Raw genomic sequence first — 15,600 nt, forward strand, 5'->3', positions numbered from 1 at the left:
ATTATTACTGTTAAAAATATTTTTTATGTTAGATACTGTGAGTAACATTGTTGCTATTTAGCCATATACATTTTTATTAAGACATGCTAGGGCAGTTCTACTTGGTTTAAAAATACAGTGGAGGTTTTTTGCTCCACCACCGTTAAAAGAAACTTGAAATCAATTTTATTCTATGTGGAAAATGTATATCCCTTGACATTTAACTTAAGACATAGCCAGTAAGTTCACATTCATGTGACAGCATGGTTCAAATTGATGAAAACAATGTATTCCTTGTGTCATTGTAAATTTGATAAAAATCTGAGCATAATAAACAAAAAATGGGGAGGTGTGTTCCCGCAAGCACTAACAAAGGTTTGCAGTTCTGTTTTTCAATAAATTTTTTTTTTTCTTCAGTCAACTAATGGAATTATAATATTTTTACTAAGTTGCTATTAGTGTTTAAGGTAGTGGTTGTAAAAAAGCCAAAACCAAATAAAAAACATTTCAGAAGCAAATGGACATTGGATATTTACATCTGATATATTTACACCACCTGTGTTATGCCAATATGCATTGGAAATTGGAACAGATCAGTAAACATGCAAAAAAGCAAATGGTCACTCTTTTGAAGTACTTGAGACATAGAAGTAACCTAATTTTGAGATATATTATACAACTATGACTTAATTTAGGCAAGAACAGCTACGGGCATTCCATGTCTTTCATGATCAGGACACATGATGATCAGGACAACAAAACAAGGCAGAACAACAAGATATACATGAAAAATAAAAAGGAACAACAGAAAAAAATCAGTATGTAACTAGAGATTTTAATAAAAGAGAAGATCGTCCCGTTTTTCCCAATGAGCACTATTTAAAAATTCCACCTGTAGGCCAAATCAGTCTCCTATGATCCTTCTAGGTTTGACTCTCGAGCATTACTTTAGGATTTTGCTTAGAACAAAGGAATAAAAGCCATTTTAATCAACTCCTCTTCTTTTTAATCAGTACAATATGCGTTTCATGAACAATTTATGGCACTCGACAAAAACATGGGACTTCTTTCAGATTTGTGAAAAACAAAAGAAAAAAGTATCCTAAAAGAGAACACCATCACTATGGATAGAAAACAGGCAGAATATGGTAGGATATGAGCAGGCATAATTGCATGCTTTGATATTTATGATGAAAGACCTGAGCTGAAAGAAAAATGACAAAAATGCTATCTTAGCCTTTTATGAAACAAAGAAAACCTGAAGGTCGTGCAATAGTAATTTTCATCATTCCTTCCAAAGCCTTGGCAAGCTTTGAAAATTCATATGTAATAGCAGCTAGCTTTTCTAAGTGAAAGTGCTTTGAAATCATCTTGGGATATACAGTATATAAAAGAAACCTTCATTTTTCAACTGCAACAAAAGCAAAATTATATTTCAGAACATTAAGCTGACTATTTTAAATTATGTTGTCTTAGCTCTGGAAAAATCTTTCATTACATTGTACAATTAATTTTCTTAAACTCAGAATGTTCTGCTGTAAGTATTAATTTTGAAAGAAGTACTTCTGTATATTAGGAAAAAAGCTCCTAAAAAGTATAATTTATTCACTAAAATACAGCAAAACATGTCTGGAAAAAGCCACTGACAAGAAATGCAAGCTAAGAATATAGAATAAAAAAGGATGTTTACTGTGAGATATCTGCAGCTGCATAGCATGCTGACTTCCATTTCAGTCCAAATTCCTCTATTTACAAAGTAAATGGTTAAATTTAAAGATACCTACAATCTCAACTTTAAGGACGCCTAAATTGTCTTTAAAGTAGAAGCATATTCTACCTAATAATATTCATTTCTCATCTTCTGAATGGGTGGGATTCATTCTACCCACAAATCGTTCTCTCTGAGTTTTTGCATTTGTTTGGACTATTGGGTCTTTTTTCTGTTCCTCCCTGAAATAGAGGTTGAACACTTTTTTAAGCTGTAATTTGACCTCAATGCCTGTTTCCTCCAATTGAGACTGAGCCCACAGCAGCAGGAAAAAATATGAAAAAATAACCATCTCAGGGAGAAAAAAATATCCAATAGTTGGAAACTATTCCGAACTTCAGAAAAAATTAGTATCTCAATGGAAAAGTAAAAGGAAAGCTATCCAAACTTCTGATTTTCCTTCAGTATTACCCATTCTGCATCAATTTCCTTTTTTCTTAGTGCTATTTTAAGAAGTTTACTTTTTAAGAATTTAGAAAAGTACAAAAATTGCATTTAATAACCCGAACAAATTAAGTACCCTGCTGCCTTTTCTGCCAAATTCAGAAGAAAATGTCTTAGTTAAAGTAAATTAGTTTTTTAGAGGTGACAAAAGCCTTTATCGCATCCGGTATTTTGATTTTTTTTTGGAACGACTCTTTATGTGTTCCCCTCCAGACTATCATTTTTTGTACATGCAGGAAAAGCAGTCCTGTGTTGTGTAGCATCCAAAAGCTTCTTTACTTCTCCAGTATTTCATAGAATGGTTTGGGTTGCAACGGACCTTAAAGATCCCTTCCATGCGCAGGGATACCTCCCACCAGACCAGGTTGCTCCAAGCCCCATCCAGCCTTGTCTTGAACACCTCCAGAGATAGGGCATCTACAATTTCTCTGGGCAACCTGTTCCAGTGTCTCACCACCCTCACAGCAAGGAATTTCTTCCTGACATCTCATCTAAATCTCCCCTCTTTCACTTTAAAATCATTACCCCTCGTCCTATGGCTCCCCTCCCTGATCAAGAGTCCCTCCCCATCTCTCCTGGAGCCCCTTTAGGGACTGGAAGGGGCTCTAAGGTCTCCCCGGAGCTTTCTCTTCTCCAAGCTGAGCACCCCAACTCTCTCAGCCTGTCCTCACAGCAGAGGGGCTCCAGGCCTCTGAGCATCTCTGTGGCCTCCTCTGGACCCTCTCCAACAGGTCCATGTCCTTCCTGTGCTGAGGACTCCAAAGCTGAACGCAGTGCTCCAGGTGGGATCTCACCGGAGTGCAACAGAGGGGCAGAATCCCCTCCCTTTTTCCCTGCTTGCCACGCTGCTTTTGGTGTAGGGTACAGGTGGCTTTCTGGGCTGCCAGCACATGTTGCTGGCTCGGGTCGAGCTTCTCATCCACAAGCACTCCCAAGTCCTTCTCCTCAGGGCTGCTCTCTAGCCATTCTCTGCCCAACCTGTATTTGTGCCTGGAATTGCCATGTCCTAGGTGCAGGACCTCGCACTTGGCCTGGTTGAACTTCATAAGGATCACATGGGCCCACCTCTCAAGCCTGTCCAGGTCCCTCTGGATGGCATCCCTTCCCTCCAGTGTGTCGACTGCATTATACAGCTTGGTGTCATTGGCAAATTTGCTGAGGGTGCACTCAATCCCACTGTCCATGTCACCACAAATATGTTGAACAGCACGGGTCCTAGTACTGATGCCTGTGGAACACCATTCGTCACTGGCTTCCACTCGGGCATCGTCATTTCCTGGCAATATGGATGAATAGTGTTTAGTTTTAAGACATTCACTGTTATACCTTTTTTTCTTTTGATGTAATTTAGCCTTTCAGAACTGAGAGGCCACATATTAGAGGTTACCTATTGTACTTAATTAATGCTAGGCACTAATATTAGTGCTTGGCTGGATACAGTCCCAAAATTGGTGAAGGATGAACAATGAAGAGGTGCTTAGATCCTTGGGCTGGGTCACCAAGAGAGAATGTTTGCTGATGAAGAAAGGAAGGAATGTTACAAAACTGTGGTTTAAAAAGAGGGTCTATGATAGCATTCTGTGGGTTTTAAGTTTCAGAGAAGCGAAACAATTAGGTAGATTCAACACCTAAAGGCCATGAGACTCAGACCCAAATTATTGTCTTGGCAATGCTACATTTAGATTATTAGAAGTAGGGTTAGAAGTATTTTTTGATTGACTTTAGAAATGATATTTTAGGCATGTAAAATGAAAAAATGAGCGGTCTAACAGTCTTTCAATGAGAAAAAAACTATACATGAAGATATCCAACACTCTTGATGATAATAAATACAGAGCCTGACAGTATTAGAAAGTTAAGACAAGTCTCTGCACCCTGAGATACCAAAAGGCACTTACATATCAGTTCATTGGCACAGGGGGCTGAAACTTGCTCTTTTAAGTCTGAAAGGGCCACATTTTTATTCTCAGCATCTACATGAGAATTTTAGGTTTTGACCACCTTCTGGAAGACAAAGGTTTCTTGGCAGCTGTGGAGGTGTGACTTCTGCTGGTATCCTGTTTACTTCTCCTTGTCCCTCTGCTTAGAAGAGGAATGAGTAGCTGCCCTTGGGAACCAGCCTGACTCCTTTGTCTCCACCTTCTCAGAGTTTTCTATCAATTTAAACTTTTCAGAGGAAGTCGTATCATTACGATTTATGCAACCTTTAACCCTTCAGAAAGTAGTATTTCCTCAACAAAGAGCACTGGCAGGCTGTTAAAAAGCTTATCTTATAAAAATGCATGATTAGGAATTGAGAGAATTTGTTACCTTTATCATTGTTAGTGAAGGTTGCTGTTAGTGCTATTGTCACCATTTATCTTCGTAGTTGTGGTGATTCCTATATTGGCGGTACCTACAGTTTGCAAGATGATACTCCATTGTATTAGAAACTGTACAAATACAGCAGTTTTCTGAAAAGCCTGTCAGTGAAATACAAGACTACTAACAACAAGTGGCTACAATAAATGTACTGGAGGAGCACAGGGGAGTGAGTAGAATGTCTCTCCCAATACAGAGCTCCTGAGCTGTCCTCCAGAGGCAGCTATTTCTCTTCATCGGTGACATTACGTCACAGGAGTTCTCACTATGTCACTCCTGACCACTGGCATCACAGTAGAATAAAATCTTACAGAGGGATATGTAAGAATGGAATGTTTCTACTAACATGGAACTTTACTGCTTTAATATCTTCTCCAAATATATCCAATACTTGTAAAAGTATCATAAACTTCTGTGTTCCTGTGTCTGTTAATACGGATTCCACGGCACAAGATGTTTCTGATAAATAAAGATTTTTTTTTTCAGCTTTTACTGGATAAAACTTCCCTGTCCTTGCTCTACTGTTCTTTTGATTCTGCCAGGGAAAAACTGCTCGGTGCTTCCTGGGATACTTAGCAGCCCTCCCCATCTGCGAATGCTCCCTGCAGTTCCCAACAGTGACGTCCATCTCCTACTGTTGGGCACAAGCTGGGGGGCCACCATGGAGAGTCTGGTCTGGCAACCACCGTCTAACCTTCCACTGGAGTCTCCTACAGTCCATGATTGAAAATGAGCCACAGTCAGGTATTCTGCATTCTCCGGTTTCCCTCCATTGAAACAGTGCTGAGGTATTTCTTCCCTCCTTCAAATTCAAGTCCAAGTCCAGAAACTGTCCAAGCTCAGGACATTAGAACCTCTAGTGTATTGTTTCTTTTTGTAAAAAGAATCTCATATTTTTTTCCTCAAAAATGACCGAAATTGAACTGGACTGAGGATTGGTCCATTGCGTCATTGGCTCAGTGAGACACTGATCTTCCTTTTACCAGTTTTTCAAATTATATAGGCATTAAATACTTAAATTGGATCTCCTGGAATCTCACAAAAGCCTCAGGCACCACGCTTTGGGAAGATAAACTTCAGGGGTCATCCTGTCTACATTTTCAGCTGCCCAAATACTTTAAATGGTCTATCAGTAGTTTCCTGATGAAAATATCCCTTGTCACAGAAAGTCTGTCCAGTTTATTTTGCCGTGGTGAAATACTTTCTGTAGCAGTCAGTGAAAACTCCTGTAAATTTTTAGAAAGAGGTTACACCAATGTGCCAACACCTTTAACTGATATGACTGTGTCTATGCCATACGACTGTATTATTTCAGCCAGCTTTATCTGTAAATAGCTATGGAAGGAGTGGTGAAAGCTAAGTGTAAACTTGGAATAGAACAGAGTTGCTTGGTCAAGGTTTTGGTCAAAATTATGTATAGATGCGGTGACTTTAAATATTTAAATCTCACCTAAAATACTGAAAGTTTCTTCAAAAGAATTAAGGGGGTCCAGGAACTACACATGGATAAACTGAAGCTAAAGTTCCTGTTGTGGTCCTGAGCTAAACAGGACACAGTCCCTCACTGCTGGCAGAAGAACTGTGTATATGGATGGGCAAGGCAAGGCGGTATCACCCTCCTGCAGGAGCTTAGAATTCCTAAGACTTTTACCTGTATGTCAAATTTGCTTGAAATTGGTCGAAGACTTCAAAAGTTATCAGCACGATTGACAGATACACAGGCAATTCGATCATAATAATCTTACGTGAGATTAAAAAACAGGGACTAAGCTTCACAAAGCTTAAAGAGTCCAATAGACAGCGGTATGAAATACTAGTGATTTTTTTCAAAACCATATTTCTTAGATTTTGGTTTTCATTAAGAAAATATGACCTCAAAATGTGAGCTGACTGTAAGTGATAAAAGAACCCGGGGAGATCGTGGGACAACAGCTCTGGGTGGTGTAAGCTGTCCCATTGGGGACTTTGGAAGGGAGACACACAATCACCCGAGACTACAGGATAAATCATTACCGTAGGTAAAGAGGACTGGAGAAAAAAAGAAGGAGATGCAGGAGAGATTTGGCTTCACCTAAACACTGGCAAATCTTTGACACGTAAGAGGAGTGAGATAATGTTCCATCATTTTTCAAATAGTTGCATTTAACAAATCACTCTAAAAAAATAATTACGTGTAGGAACTGCTCTTCCCAAGCTTTGGTTGTTTCTCTTGGGGTTGAACTAGAAGCTAACGGACACTTCAGGCACTCTGGGTTTCTGAGAGCCCTATATGGGTGACAGAAGGCTTGCAGAATGGGGTTCTTATGGCTTAGAAGATGCCGGCAGCAAAATTATCACTTAGGATTTATCCTAAATAAATTTAGGATGAATCACTTGAGCTTACCTTAGCTGCCCTTTATATTCCATGAAAAGAAATAAGCATCTCCAAAGGGCAGTTCAGTTCACCTAACTCTGAAGGTGCTTATCTCCTTCCATTGATTACTTCTGTGCCCAGTTTGAGCAGAGTACTAATTCAGTAACACGGTTAGGTGAATGCAATTAGGTCTTAATCTCCTGTTTCAAAGAATTTGTTTCCCCTAAATGCATTGATGCAACTCTTACAATTCTTGGGGAAATAAAAACTTAAGTGATTTACTTTTTTGAGTGTGTCTGTGCTACTCGTATAGGCATCCAAAGAATAGGACATACCTATTTTGTTACTGTCTGAGAAAACTTGAGTCTTGAATTAAAATGTCAAAAAGGGGTGATTAAGTTAAATATTTGACTTGGTTTAGAGCTTATTTCAAACACTACATAACTATTACATGATTACGATCCCACAGGGTATAAAGGCAGACCAAACAACTCCCCGTAATTTTTCAAATCAGAGACTATTCACAAGGTGGGTGTGGGAAGAGGAAGCCTGTGGAGAGAGCTATGAAAGAGAAATCCAACATAAGTTTTAAAAGGAAAAAGTTTTCTGTTTTACAATGAAAGGGAACAAGTAATTTGAAAAGTTTGATAGATACAGTATAATTATTATAAAAACCTAATTTTCTGTATTAATTGGTTTCTTGGTCAAAAAGCCCAACAACAACAGAACAAAGCAAAATCAGAATAAAAACAACCAGGCATCCTCTTCAACATTAAAAAAAAAAAAAGCTAGCACTGCTGAGAATTCTTGGTTGTTTACAAACTCAACATTCAAATGTTTTCATCAAAAGCTTATTTCAGTCAGCAAATGAAGTAATCTTTTTGGAAAGTAATAGGATTTTATTCTCATGAGATCCCCCCACAGAGAGGTGGCCACTTCCTTAAATCAGTCAGTCAGGTATGATGATACCTCAAATCCCAACTGCTTGAAGCAAATAAATAATAAATGAAGATGGTATTTGAGTCTGAAAAATCATCCGTGAGGTCGAGATCCTTCCTTTTGGTGCTCTCTGTCAGGCGCGTAGTGTGGAAGCAGAAGCGAAAGGTGAGGAGCTTGACCATGCACCGCACTCCAGCTTGTGAGCTCAAAAGTGGCTGCTCACCACGAACCAAACACATCACTGAAGGCTGGGGTTTTTGTGTTTCTTTCTTTTTTTTCTTTTTTCTTTTTTTTTTTTTTTTTCCCCCTTCGTTCCTTACAGTCTAAGGTTTGCTTTCACTCCAGGGGAGTGGAGAGTCAGAAAATGCAGGAAAGAAAAGTTAGCATTCTTTCTGAGCACAAACCTGCTGCTAAGCTGGTATTTTGTATTGATTTTTCCTGAAGCCTGTAATCTTGAAAGCTTGTAACAGAGGATGAGGTAAATATCATTTTATTTGCTCAAATAGGTTTAGATTAGATTGAGATGAAAAACTAGGGACAGGCCAAATTAGGACTGAAAGCAGCAATTACAGATTATTGTTTCCAGCAGTAACTAGAATAGGTTATTTCACTGATAAAAAGGCTTGCTGAAAGAAAGAATAGGTGATTTTCCTTAGAGCCTTAAAATAATATCAAGCAAAGAACAGACAAGGAAAATATAAACAGAAATTCATACCAAACTTGTTACGTTGCATGTTAAAAAAGTCAGGCTACCTGTAGAGTAAATTAGCATGTGAATTATTGAACTTCCTTAAAATGCACAGCTTAACAATATATCCTGGGAACACATACTTCTGAATATATACAATATGGGTGCTTAGCAAACTGGTAATATACTTTTCATTGTGTACATTTTTTCTCATCTTGTTGAAAAACAAAGCATACCATTCAGCCTGGAGGATAATAATAAAAATCAGCTCTTAAAAGTAATTCCTTATATAAAATAGTTTCTGAGGGGGAAAAAAAAAATGTGTACAAAAGTGTTCAAATGATACTGACAATAAGGCATGGAATTTAAAAGGCTTAACCATGTCTTATCTTAGAGTCTGTTTTATTTCTTCATCTTCTGAGCACTTCAAACATATGAGCTGTTATTCCATCTTTAGATCAGTAACTTTGAATTGTTCTACCTGTCATTCTGCAGTGACTAGCACAGCGAGATGTCATACAATGATTGTTTGCACTTTCATTCTTTCACATTAAATGGCAATCATCCGGTCCTTTTGATTTGTTTCTTTTATTTAGCCCTGAAGTTTTTACACTAGAATCTCATTAAAGCTGAACTAGTGTACTCCTGTCAAAAAACTAATGGAAAAAAGTTTAAAAGAGAAATGTTTCACCTATATTGTCACTTACTGGTGGAGTTGCATTTATCAAGATTTGCAGAGTTTACTTCTTTAGTTTACGTTCTTTTGGCCTCGTTCACCTCTCTCTGCCTTTTCCCCCTCTGTCGTACAAAATTAGGATGATACGTTCTAATAAACCAGACACCTAAATAAAATAACAACAAAAAGAACAACAGATTTTATCTCCTGGAAACATTTTTTTTTTCTTTCCGTAGGACAGATATTTCCTGTTAGTCAAAGATATTGCCAGAGAAATTTCCTATGCAAAGGACTGAGCACTTCACTGAACAAACATTGTTTACAGAAGTATAACTATATGTCTGAGCTACAGGAACAAACAAATTAAACAAATCCTCCGTTGCTGGTATTTCCAGGCATATATGATAATATCCTTTGTCATTCATGCAGACAACTATGTCCAACCCTTGAAAATAACTCTACAACCTTTTTTCCCCTCCAGCAACATTTGGGTTTTGATCCAGGTAAGGCTACTAATTACAGCATCTAAAAAAATTGATTACTGAGCTCTTCATAAGAGGTCTCAAATTACACAGAAGTTATTTATGCAGGAGTATGGCTTGCTCTATCAGGAAAAGAAAAATCATACAAGACCCATTTAATCTATGGTATGAAGGACAATGAAAAATATATCCATTCAATAAGAATCTTCTTTTATCTTATGCTGCTGCACTGACAGATAAGAGAAATATATCATGTGGATTCTGATCCCTCTATGAGTTCCAGAAAATAAGATAAGGGTCTGCAAAATGCTGGCAAATTAATCCCAGTGAAATTACTAACCATTTTGTCTAAAGATTCGGTAGTCAGGAGGGATAACTTAGAGGTCACCTTTACTATTAACGCTGAGGGTTTTCTGGCTGGTATTGTGGCATACATTGTACATCTAAATGCCTGATCTAAAAATGAATTCCTCAGCATTTCTGAATATGCTCCATAGATTTAACTCAAACGATGCAAGGCTTTCCTCCCATGTAAAACGTGATGTTTTAAGCCCTCTGTCTCCCATTTGCCTGTGCATAAATGATGACCTCTTCCTTAGAAACTCAAATGATGTGCAAGCTGCTAGATGTCAAAGGATCTCTGTGGCTTGAACACAAAGATAAGATAGCACTTATTAATAAAAAAATATGAAATTGCTCTGACATGTAATTGTTACGGAAAATGCCTATTTAAGAAATGCATATATAAGAAATAATGACCAAAAGGGAGGGCATTTCTCAGCAGTTAATGACTAGATAGAAAAGTTAATGGCTGCAGGTGAAGCCAAGGTCGCATAACTCAGCCTGTCATTAATAGCTTGGAAATGCCCAGCCAGGAGGTCATCACTGCTATTATGAGCCATAGGGATATAAAAATATAAAGAAAAAAAAATAATTACCTTTTTGTGTTTTGAAAAGTTAGAACTAAAACTGTAGGTTGCCATGGTTATGTTGTTGTGTTTACTAGAGCTATATCCTCGTAGCAGTTAAAGGCCAGGGTTGCAATTCAGCGTGGTGCTGAGCCAAAACAATTAAAGCATACAGCTCCAAAAGCAAAGCTCAGCACACTGCAAGATCAAGGTTCAGGAGTATAGCAAGTGGAAAAACATTCCCTCAGGTTTATTTTCAGCAATAAGTATTTCTGAGGTGATAATTTTAAGGTAAATCACGCCTCTTAATAAACTTGTTCCCTAATTTTCCCCATTTAAATTATTATCTGGTTTGTAAGTATATCTTTACAGATTTGCAAGAGAAATAGATAATATACCACTAAGTCCGCATTTTTCTCTTGAATTTCTGCCTTATTTTTACCATTCTTTCCCTTATGGATTTCCACAATAATTTCGTGTTTATTCACTCTTAACATTTTTAGCTAATAAAAATATAACGTAGAGACTTATCCTTGCTCTGAATCCTGCTGAAATCAGGAATCCGATGTCTTTTGGGCCGAGTATAAAAATATTCTTTCCTCATTTTTTAATTGTACTGTTTCTACTCTTCTTCCCTGCTTTTAAGTTCTAAAAGAAGATAAATATCATTATCCACCTTTGTTCATTATAATTCATTATCTGTGTGTCTCAGTCATGTCCTCCCTTTGTCTTGCACACTGGCCTATGTGCTGTCAAATAAAGAACAGAATGACACACAAAGACATGCAAAACACTACTTTCTGACCTTACAGCTTCAAACATAGTTTGGGTGCAAGTTGGTACATTTGAAATGCTACCCTATATTTTAGGCCCATTTAATAATGTGATGTAACTCTCATTGAATATGAGATTATAGCATCTATTTAATCTCTTCAGTACAGAGTTCTGAAATGTATTTTCAAAAAGTCTAAAAAAATTAAAAAAAAAAACACCTTACAGTGATTCTCATTTCCCAGAATTCTGGAGTATCACTCTGCAGTCCTATAGCTGCAAGATGTAGCTTTATTTGTCAGAATGGTTTTGAGTCTACTTGACCTGAGTGTCTTTCACAGTTGCCAATAGTGCAATGAGCAGAAAGATTCATACCAAGAAAAGTCCCAAGGATAAGCATGAAGATAACGAAAACGAGGTTGATGAGTGTTAACCTAAGCATGTCACAACTTTGTCGCTCTGTAGTGGCATACTATCTCCATTATTCAGATTAAAGCATGCTTATTCAGAAACACTACTCTCTGGATTTATGTAAGACCAGGTATAACACAATTACACAAGAATTAGAGATAGCACTCAGCAATCACAACACTCTGTCTGGGACTGAGGCCGGAGTTGGATACTTGAGAACTGAATACACTTCCACAGAAAAATCAATGACAAGATTCTCAATGATCCTAGTGTGACTTGGATCAAATTATTTCCTTTTACTGAGTACCACAATCATGGTAAAAAAAACCCTATATAGTAGGTTTGTATATAGTAGGCACACACATATATGATGTAAAGCTATTTGAAAGAGAACCAAGGACATTGAGAAGCGCCTGTTGATATTTCTAAACCCTGTATGTTCAGACTCAGAGTTCTTCCAGATTACCTCCAAAGGTGAATATTATCCACAAAAAATCCTATTTACCATCCAAACTGTTGTGCGATAGTATAGATAGTTCAATGACATTTTTGAACCTCTATTTAAATATCCTGTAGGAAAATGCTTCCTGCCACCATCATGTCCTTACTCCGCAGAAGAGGTTTGCAAACCAGATAAGCCTTCCAGTAAAGCCTCATCATTTGCATATTCAGGAATCCTCAGAAGAGAAATGGAAAGAAAGACTGCCTCAGAAGCAGAACCCCAAGTATTAGCCTTTATTTTCTTAAAATCTTACTGGTAGCACACTGAATGTCTCCAAAATCTACATTTCCCTGGCAGATGGGAATGCACACCTCAGAAGTGGACCTAAGGTCAAAATCAGCACTAAGTATTCACCTGAAAACCAAAGGACATCTCAGAACCTAATGGGCTCAGGATCCTATAGAGACTATGTTAATCCCAAGCAAAACATCAATAGGTTTATTTGCGTAAAAGTGTGTTTTTAAAGAAACATTACTAAAATAATTTTCAGGGTCTCAATTCAGTTTCAAGACTATGAGGAGCTCATTCCATTGGACGGAATACAGAGGAAGATGTCAGTCAATTGGAAATGAATGGATAAGAAATTGTTTTTATTTTGTTAAAAACCCCAACAATACACAAAACATATACCACCAAACCAGTTTGATTTTATGAAGACAGATGCAACTCCAAGTAAAGGCTTGTGCTAGGACGAAGATAGATTTTAACTTGGTTCAGAAGGCATTGATCCTAGTGCGTATCCAAACACAGTGATAATTTCCTCAATCTGTATTTTTCACAAGTAGATCAGGACAAGACTATGGAAATTCCTGAATATGGGATGAGCTAATAAATCCCTGTATTGAACTGACATTCCAAAACATAGATGTTCAGAATTAAACAGAAATATAACTAATATCTCAATACTAAAAAAAAAAAAAAAAGAGAAACACAAAGAAATTTGAAAGGATTCAGGACACTGAGATTATTTTTAGTTTGAAGAATTTAGTTATTATATAATTTATATTTATATTTATGATGTGTTTGTGCAATACATTGTCAGGAAAGCCTCTCCTGCAAACAAACCAGGTTCATTTGGGACTATTCATCTGAATTAGCAAAATAGAATTTGGGCCAGTTTCTTTAGTATCCTTTAGTAACAAATAGATAGAAATCCTCCAAAAAATATGTGAAGTAATTTAAAAATGGTAAGGCACAGCATGGAGTGACAGGAAACTAATCAGAGCCCTGAAGTAGAAGTGTTCCACCACCTCACAAATGAACGTTCCAGAGGATTTCCAAACTCTAGGGCTGTGCTATTAAAAACTGAAAATAAATAAAAAAGCAAAAAGTCAGAACAAATATTCTCCGTAATTTAAAGCGAGAAAACTTGAATCTTTTTGGTGAGAGATTAAATAAAAGCTCTTAAGCTAACGCGCTTATCTCATCCTTGCAGGTGGGCCCTTTTTTCTAGTCTGGTTTTCTGGTTCAGCTTTCGTTCGTAGCCAGCATTTCTTAATTCTACAGTCTCAGTCTCTAGAAAAGCTCCCACTTTCCAGACCCCCACTTGAAAATTTCTTTCTAATTCTTATGATAATTTGCAGTGGTTTGAAAGCCACAGCCTCTGGACTCCTGTGATTAATTACACATCAACTTTCTTAAAAAGAAAAAGCCTCTTTTACAAAATTGCTCTCCTCTTCTCTCCTCTCCTTCTTCTGGATTGCAAATTTTGGCATCTCCTGAACATAAAGAGTCTCAAAGCATACTAAGTTCTGTAACACAGTACTGTTCTTCATAAATATCCCTCTTCATATGCCTGTTTCTGTAAACATCAAACTACTGAAGTAGGGTTTCTCACAGTGGAAATTATTTCAGTATCAAAGCGTATGAACCAGTATTTTTTATCTCTATTATAAAGAAGTTGTTACATATTTCACCTGCAAAGACAATGTAAAGGATTTGAAATATTTGATATTTATTTGATGACTTATTATACTTGAAAAGGGGCACTTTTACTCACAGATTTGAATTGTATATGTGGCTCGCATTTTTTTTTTATTTAGAGAATGAAGGGAGATAAAATGAAGAAGGTGAAATAAGATGCTGCGGAAGGGTGTTCTTCAGATATATGTTTCATGAAACAAATTCCCTTATTTCTTACATTGCTCTTAGCAGGTTGTTGCTAAGATTTGCATCTTTTCTCTCAGCTGACCTCTTTGCAGATACTCTGGCATTTGCTGCATTTCTGAAAGAATAGCTTTGTGAAATCAGAAGTCTGTGTGATCAGACAAATCTTTCCAGCCACGTGGTTCTGCTGCTCTCATCCACACCTACTGATGTGCCAACTTACCTTGGGATGACTTCTGGGTGAGAATTTAATCAGTGAGAAAGACGCCGAAAGAAAGGAATTAGGAGCTGAGTTTTACTTAACAGTCAGGCAAATGGAAAAAAGATGCAGAGACAACTAATACATTGTTTGTGCAGGATTAGAATAAGTAAATGAGTTGAGCAATTGCTTTCAAGGTATCTAGAAACATTTCTTAAGCCGGTCTTCATAATTTCTTGGTAAGTTTATTTATTGTCAGAGAAAAAATACAAAATTCATTTTTTTTTTTTTAATTAATGACAGCTCTTTCCCCTAATAAAAAAAAAAAAAAAGGAAAGAACGAAAATCACCTGTATAGCATCTATTGAATTTTACAAAGCAGAGAAGCAAGATTAAATCTGTACAGCAGATCTAAAGAAAAAGGAATAAATAACCTGGGGTAAGACCTCTGGAGACCAATTTAAATGGAAACTGAAAAGCAAAGGGTTCAATTGGCCTCCTATACATAAACATATCTTTGGATTTATTATAATTACTTTTAAAGCCAGAGAGGATCCCAAACTGATTTATGAACAGTGTAATAGCCGGGATTGAAATATCAGGATGGGTTATAAAAAGAAGAATATCATCCACATACAGTATTCATTTATGTTCCTGCTTGTGTGCATCAGTAATGATACAGTAAGTTTACGACATTTCTAAAAGCCTCAGGAAGTGTTTTGAAAGCTAATGTGGAGAAAGAAGGAAAAGATGGACAACAAACCATAAGTACAAAAGTCAGGAAAAAAAGATTCAAAACGACTGTGGATATTTTTTTATTTTTATTTTTATTTTTATTTTTTTCCTGAGGAATATTGAAGTTCAGGCTCAAATCTCCAAATAGATGTCTGTGCAGTTCAGTCTCACCAACACCCAGAAAGTGTAGCCTTTTTATTCACATCAAATACTATCATTGCATCTAGAGAGACTGCAAGGGCATTATTCTTAACCTTGTCTGACCATTGCATTAGATT

Source organism: Numenius arquata, chromosome 4, assembly GCF_964106895.1.
Source record: "Numenius arquata chromosome 4, bNumArq3.hap1.1, whole genome shotgun sequence".
Taxonomy (NCBI): Eukaryota; Metazoa; Chordata; class Aves; order Charadriiformes; family Scolopacidae; genus Numenius; species Numenius arquata.